Source organism: Rousettus aegyptiacus, unplaced genomic scaffold (assembly GCF_014176215.1).
Source record: "Rousettus aegyptiacus isolate mRouAeg1 unplaced genomic scaffold, mRouAeg1.p scaffold_m13_p_16, whole genome shotgun sequence".
In the NCBI taxonomy this organism is placed as follows: Eukaryota; Metazoa; Chordata; class Mammalia; order Chiroptera; family Pteropodidae; genus Rousettus; species Rousettus aegyptiacus.
The window spans coordinates 43,866,899-43,874,871 of record NW_023416291.1 but is presented as its reverse complement, the minus strand read 5'-3'; positions in this window follow the sequence as shown (position 1 = coordinate 43,874,871).

The following is a 7,973-nucleotide window of genomic DNA, read 5'->3' as shown; positions in this document are numbered from 1 at the left end:
GTAGGTTCCGGAATTCGCCTGCCGCCATAACCTGATGCCATCTGCCTCTTTAGTGACAGTTCCTGCCCTTGCTGTACGTGGCTGCTTGCAGTCCCAAGGACACAATGCTATTCTACCTCCCTGTCTTCGCACATGTGTGGGTGTGCCTCAGGCTCCCTCCCTCCCCTTCCCACCTGGAAGCTGTTCCTGGGACCCTCTCGTTTCCCACTGCGGGCGGTGGTACAGATAAGCGGTTCAGAGCGCTGGTCCTGGACTCACAATGCCAGGGTTTGACCCTGGATTCACCCCTTCTGGCTGCGCGATTGGGTCTCGCACCCTAAGGCTCGCTCTCCTCATCTGTGGAGTGGAAAGGAGGCAAGTGTCTACCTTGCAGGATGGTCACGAGGTAGTATTAACAAAGACACTGTTAAGCACCTGTGCGCCGTGCATCGGAAGTTCTTCCCGCTTGCTGGGCCCTTTGTAGCGCCGGAGGGGTCCTGCTCCTCTCCTAAGAAGCAGGTCCAGTGCCACGGGCTCTGGCAAGATGTCCCCGACTTTCCAGACAGATTTAATGTTACCACTTGCTGATCCTTAGAATGTAAGTATGGGTGTTCGTCTGTCCTTCCAGCACACCCTGCGTTATTTGTGCTGTAGTCCCCAGGGTTGGACACTGTGTTTAGTATTAGACGAACCCCTCAGTCACCCCTGAAAAAGGCCTAGTTACTTAAGGGTTATGGCAGTTTTGGATAAATTTTCCGATCGAATTTACTCATCTACAGACTGAGGCCATTGTGGAAGGGAGGTTGCATTCTGAAAGGGGGGCTCTTAAGTTGGAGTGTAAAGTTTGTATGTGAACCCCCAATCCCTAAAATGATCAGATGGAATAGCCAGAAATTGGGACTAGTCAGCAGGATATACAGCACCCATTGAGAGCTGTGGCTGTGGACCAGAGCAGGGAGCTGTATCACATGGTGTGCATGTGTGTGCGTGTGTGTGCATGTACGTATGCATGTGCGTGTGCATGCATGTGTGTATGCATGTGTGTGCATGTGTGCATGTGTGCATGCATGTGCACGTGCATGCGTACGTGTGCGTGAGTGTGTGTGCATGTACATGTGCACACGTATGTGCATGCGCATGCGCACACGTGTGAGTGTGTATGTGTGTGTATGCACGTGGGCATGTGTATGTGAGCGCGCACACACACGCGTGCACATTGTGTGTGCATGTGCGTGCGTGTGCGCACATGCATGTGTGTATGTGTGTGCGTGCGTGTATGCATGTGGGCACGTGTGTGCGTGCACATGTGCATGTGTGTGCGTGTGCGTGCGTGTGCGCACATGCATGTGTGCGTGTGTGTGTGTGTATGCATGTGGGCACGTGTGTGTGTGTGTGTGTGTGTGTGCGCACACCTGTGCACCCTGGCTGTGCAGCATGCGGCCGGTCTGCTGAGAGCGGCCCCCCTGATCTCTGCCTGAGCGGCTGGTCACGGGTGGCTGCAGCTGGCTTGGCCAGCCTCCCTAACAGTGACCTCAGGGGGCAAAAGTCATGTTGCTGCAGCAAAGAAGAGACTCCCCAGCCGCTCGCAGGCACGGAGAGGAGGCCTGAGTCCAGACAGGCAGCTTCTGTGCGCTGCGGCTGCCCCTGAGCCTGAGGGATACTCTTGTGCCTGGGCGGGGCTGGGGGCCGCTGACACCCGCCGTGGATGGATTCCGATCTGGGCTCCCCGAGCGGGGGTGGCGGGGCTGCCGGCAGGTGCCAGAGCTCCCAGGTGCTGTGGGAGAAGCGGGGTGAGCACTGGCTACTTCCTGTCCCCGCGGCTGTCCACAAGCCGGTGTCTTCTCTCCAGTGCCCTTTCAGGGTTCAGATTTCAGGGTTCAGAGCGCGTCCTCACGTGGGACGGCGGAATGGGCTAGGGAAGCGCGTCTGCCTGCTCTGGCCTCCCTCCGGGCCTGGCTCTTGGGTGGCCCGTGCCACCGGCCTCGCACGGCAGCTGCCCTCAGTCCCTGCGGGGCTGGCACGGGCTCTTCCTTTGCAGGCCTCGCTGGATCGTGTGTCCTGCCTGCGGGTGGCTCCTTTAGGACCACCTGTAGCACCTCCATTCTCCACCTGCACGTGGGAGGTGACAATCCCTCCCCAGGGAGGGCCTGGCTCTGGTGCTCATCACCCCTTGTGGACAGGGGCAATCAGGACACTCGACTCATGTGACGTGGTCCGCTGCTTCCCCAGCACAGAACCGGGCCCCCTGCGGCCTTTTGCTCAGGCACCACCTCTCGGAGTGTACATGACCAGCGGGGTTGCGGGGTGTAGTCAGGACCAGCTCCGTGGAGGAGACGGGACCGGACGTGCGCCCTGAAGATCAGGCAGGACAGGTCTGAGGCAAGAGGGTTTGGGGCTTCTGGGTAAAGGGATCTGTCCTGGGAGATGGCACCTCAGCCGCGTCCCCAGAGCTGGCAATTAGTGCCAACCAGGCGAAGGCTACAGGGACAGGAGCACTGTGCCCGAGGCCACCCAGATGCCGCCGCCGCACTCCGCGCCACGCCGTGCCGGGCCCGGCTGACTTGTCGCTTTCGGTTTGGCCTTGTGGAGGGGAGACACTGAAGCTTGCCTTCTCCTAACGACCTTCAGCGGAGAACCCAAGTCAGCCCCCGGGGCAGGCAAGCCCCGCCAGGGCCCGGCCTCCCACCAGACAATTAACCGCTACTGTAATTCTGGGTCTCTGTCCCCACAGGCCCCGCTTCCCCACGACCATGTCGAACAAGAGCCTTTACAGGAGAAGGGAGAGTGTGTCTGGTCTGGCAGCGAAGACGTGACAAGAGTCTGAAGGGAGGGGCCGTGCGTTTTTAATCACTACAGCTCCCTGGGAGCACCCTGGGGCCACAGCGCCCTGAGGATAAGTGCGGATGACATCCAGAAGTCAGGAGGTCCTCCCAGATGACTCTCCCCCGGGGCAGACCCCGGGCCCTGTCAATTACCTTCCGGCTTGCCAGACCCTGCTGTCACTGTCGGGGAGGCACCTGGGCTAACGCCCTCGTGGGGTGTCCCACCTTGAGCACGAAGGCGCCCCATGCTGGGGCGTGGCCTCCGGGAGCACGGGTCCCTGGGCCGTCCTGCGAGGTGTTGGCTGCCTTGCAGCCGCACAGCAGCGCCTGGGAGTCAGAAGCCGCTGCTGACCCTGGGAGGCTGGTCCCAGCGGAGAGAACCTATTTCGAGCTGGCGAAGCGATTAGTGGCGCTAATCACACGTTCGCAGCCCAGACCCTCACGGCCTACTTACCGGGGTTCCCCGGCTTCCCAGCCCGCTCGCTCTTCACTCACTCCCCTCCTTCCGCCCCTCTCAGCCGGCCGCCCTCGCTTCTCGCTCTCAGTCCCTGCCCTCGCCTCCTCCTCTCTCCACGGGGACCCCGGGAACCCCCCAGGGCTCCAGTCTGCACCTCCAGGAACCCCGAAAGCTTTAAAATCACCCCAGCAGCTTCTAAAGCTGGATTATCTTGACCTCGAGCTGAGCCAGGTGTGTTCTATACGAGGGGGTCAATGAACATACGAGGAGGGAAGGGACTTGTGGGGGCGCACGAGGTGACAGAGTCGAGGGTTTTCCTCTGCGAGGTGAGGGGTCCTGGGGGAGAGCAGGGCAGGAGGGGCGGAATCGGAGGGAAGGGTCGGAGGAAAGGTCCTGCTCTTGGCCTGTTGCCAGCTGTCTGGAGGCTGCAGGGGAGGCATCTGTTGAGTGACGTGAGATGTGCTCTTGGGGCCTTTTGAAGAGGTAGAGATGCCAGGGGTACAATGACCAGTGGTTTGATCCTCTGAGTGTTTACGTGGTTGTCAGGTGAAGGCTGGGCCGTCCTCATTCATTCACTCAACAAACAGGCATCGAGCATCCGTTATCGACCAGGCCCTGTGCAAGGTGCCTGGGCAGAGTGGAGAGCAAAATGCCCTATGAAGGAAAAGAAGAGGGTGTCGGAATGAAAATCCATAGAGAGGACCTACTGTAGATTTGGGGGGCGAGCCTCCCAGAGGATGTGACATTTGAGCTGAGACATGAAGAATGAGCAGGGACAAGCAGACCTGGAGTGGGGGCGGGGGGATGGGCGGAGACGTACACGGGAGTCAAAGGGGGGCCCGTGCTGCGCAGACTCGAGGGGTCAGGCTTGGGGGAACATGTGAGGGAAGGTGGGTTTTGTCCTTCGAACCTCGGAGGAGGCGTGCCCTTCCTGAACCTTCTGCCTCCTGACTCACTGCTTGCCCTGGCCCTCCCCGATGCACTGTTTGGCAGGGGCTGACCCCACGGCCGGGTTTTCCAAGCTCTGGGCTGGCAGAGCTGCAGCTGGTCTCAGCTCATGGGAGACACTGGCAGGTGAGGGCCCGGGAGGAAGAAGCCAGGGTGTTTCCCGCCGTCTGCCTTGGGCAGTGTTTCTGACTCCGGCTGCCTCTCTTCCAGGTTTGCAGTCCTCAGTGAGTAGGTCCGTCCAAAGTTCAGGGCTGCCAAGTGATGCAGGTCTCTGGGGCCTTGAACCCAGCTTCCTCCCGTGTCCTGTCAGCCCGGGCCGTTGGCGGCTTCTTCGATTGCTAACCTCTGAGTTGTCCCCTTGCTTCCTGTTTGACTTCTCGTCCTTCTTAAATTCCCTGTTTCAAACACTCATTCATGGCACATTTACATGTGGCAGGCACTCAAACGACTTTACATAGGTCGTTTCATTTCAATCTCAATTAGAGCTCTGTGAAGTGGGTTGTATCCATTTTGCAAAGAGGAAAACTGAGCCGCAGAGAGATGAAAGCTCCTAACTGTTGACGACTGGAGCCTTAACTCCTGTACTGGAGGCCTACACTCTCCATAGGCCAGGCTCTGAATAACGGGCCCAGCTAGCAAGGTCTAATTATGGGCATGGTCCTAGAGTGAGGCTCAAGACTGAATCCTGGCTGTCCCGTGACGGGTCCTGTGATTCTGCCAAAGTCACTTCATCACGGCGAACCTCAGCTTGCCTATCCGTTAACTGGGATGAGAGCAGAAACCACATCATCGGGTTTTTGTAGGATCGAATGAAATGAGGCATGTATGCAAAACATGCACCGTAGAGCCTGGCATGTCGTCAGCACTCGATGAGGGTCAGCTTTTATCCTCTCCTCACGTTTACAGTCCTGCCCTGACCCAGGACGCCCGTGGATGAGCCTGGGCAACCGGGTCCCGGGTCAGGCAGGGCTGAGGCGCCGCCGACGCCAGTGACGAGCTTGCAGAACTTCATGATGCCTGTGTAAGAAGCCTCGTCTCTAAAAATGTGCTTAGGTATCCAGGTTGCTGTAGCATTTTCTGTGTCCTGGGTCCTATTTCCAAGAAGCTTCACACTGAACCTTCTCCTTCAATGGCCTTCTGTCCTGTGGGGGCCTCCTGGAGGATTTGCTAGACTGAATTAGTCCCAGATCTTTGGGGTCAATCTCAGCTTTGAGGTGCTCTGTTTTTCTTCTCTGCTTTGAGCCTCACCAGAATATGGAGCACACACATGCACACTCACATACTTGCACGCGTACACACACACACACACATACCCTCAGCACTAAAATCAGCGACCCGGAGGCCAACCTCAGTGAGTCATTGAGCCTTGAACAATTTCAGCCCGCTGATGAAGATCCCAAATAATTTCCATTCTAATCTGTGTTGTCTGACTTCTAAGGAGGTAATGGCCCCGTTGGTAACATGCTGTCCTTTCTGTACACAGTTTATGGCTGTGTCTCTCCTTTCTGAACTGCTACAAAGTGTGGAGGAAAAACAGCCTTTGAATTAGCACTAAGCACTCTTTGCCGAGGTGTCGGGCCATGGCTCCCATTCCGGCGGCCATGGCGGTGGCTGGGTGGGGGGCAGGGCAGTGCGAGATGGCAGGGAGCAGAAGGAAGGCCGTCCGAACTCAAAACCCAGAAGACGACAATGGTACGGACCATCGTACCAGCTGATTCACTCACTATACAACTGCAGAGCGCCTTCACGAGTATGATTTCTACGTCATCTCGTTATAACCTGACGTTTTACGAGAGATGAGATTTCTGTTGCGGACTTGTCCAGGGACACCCCTTTTAACTGGCAGAGATACAGTCACGAGTCACATCAGGTCTTCTGATGGTCCTGCAGTACTTCTGATCAGGGTTGGGTGAGGAGCTAAGGACAGTTGCCTCAGGTGGTTAGGCCATTCTAGATGCACAGGGCATGACTCAGGGTCATTTGTTTAGTCCTGGAATTGAGTGATTCTCTGGCCTTAAGCTGAGACCCAGTCAGGGCTGGCCAACTCTAGGGTGTGATGTTCGGGGGCCTGAGACGGGCTCATGGAAGTCTGACCTCTCTGGGAAATGACTTAGACTGAATGCTTTGCAGAGCTTGGGAAGTCTCCAAATCGCAGTTTAGCTTCCTCATCTGTGAATGGGATTGCCACAAGTCACGGTGGGAATTAAGTGAGATAATTTCGAAAGCAAGAGAGCTTTATGAAAATGGTAAATCAACAAGGAAATGAACAGGAACCTTATTCTATCTATTCTCATCCACGCCGCCTCCATCATCATCATCTTGAAAGGAGAGTCTAAAAAAAAAAAAAAAGCTGCTGGAAGTATGGAGCCACAGAATTACGTCGGGAGTTTATTTAAAATGTGATTTCCTGGCCTCAGCCCCAGAGACTCTGAATCAGAAGGTCTCGGTGGAACCCGGGATGCTTCCTTTTTAACGAGCGCCGCGGGGGTGGTTTTGTTGCAGGCTGCCTGCGAATAACACTTTGAGAAACATCGCCTTAGAGCTGTAGGACACATAAAGATTATACATCGCACAGGGTTTACCTTGTGAGAGTGTAACTCGGATGAGGCTTCTGAAGCCGGTAAGCCCACAGCCACGTATGTCGGTATCTAGAACCTTTAAAGGGGACCCATCGGAGTCAGCGACAGTGTGGCACCCCCACCATCACTCAGGAGCAGGCACCGTCTCCCCGGCTCTTCTGGTCTCGCTCTATCTAGTTTCAGCCGCCTGAGGCGACCTGGTTAGAATGCGCAGGTTTAAAACGGCTGTGTGAACCCGGCTCTTGAGATTAACCCAGCAGTGTGAAGATAAAGGAAAGGAGTATTTATTTATACTAACATGTACGAACGGTCTACTTTATTAGACGTAATTAAATCGTTCAAAGCCAAGTTGAAGTCTCTAAACCTGTGAGCTGGCTTCCTGGAGTGGGGGGGTCACCTTCCCCAGCTCTCAGCCAGGGCCACTGCTATCCTGTTCTTGATGACTCCACATTGCTCCCCAAGCTGTGACTTGTGAGCCGACTTTGCAAATTGGCTTCTTAAAGGACCAGACTCATTTTGCTACAGAAAACATGTGGGTTATACATGAAGAAACCCATTTCGGCAAAATGTTCCACAGAGTCCAGGGTGACCTGCACGTGGGACTTGAATTTATTTTGCTGTGTGGAATCGAGGGCCACCCTGAAAATCAAATTTGCGTCTGTTGATTTGCATGGGGGCTAGAAGCTTTTCGGGGATAAATAGCACAACTGAATTTGGGGTTCAGACATGACTGGTCATGTCTGGTCAACTGAAAATGGGCCAGGCAGCAGAGGACAAAATACTGGGGTGAACCAAGTAAAGCTGGCTTGTAGGAGTGCAGAAATGGACGTGGAGGCAGACCCACGGCTCGGGCTGCTGGGTGTTTGGGTGTTTTGGTGACTGTAGGGCTTTTACTTGAGATCCTCCAGCTGTACTGTTTTGGGGGAAACGACACACGTTGGTTTTGGAAAGGGAGCGGTTTCAGAAGGTTTCCGCAAATGCCGTAGCTGGGGGATCCCTGCAAGAGAGGATAACTCAGAAGAAAAAGAATGCTGATAGCCAGGAAGGAATAAGGATGGGCGGCAGCGGGGTAACGCACCCCACGGCCTCAGGGTGGCAGGCAGAGTATGGGGGGGCCGTGGTGAGGAGGCCTGAGGGTGGCAGCGAAAGTGTCCTGGGCTCCGATCTGAGAGGAGTGGGGCCCGAAGC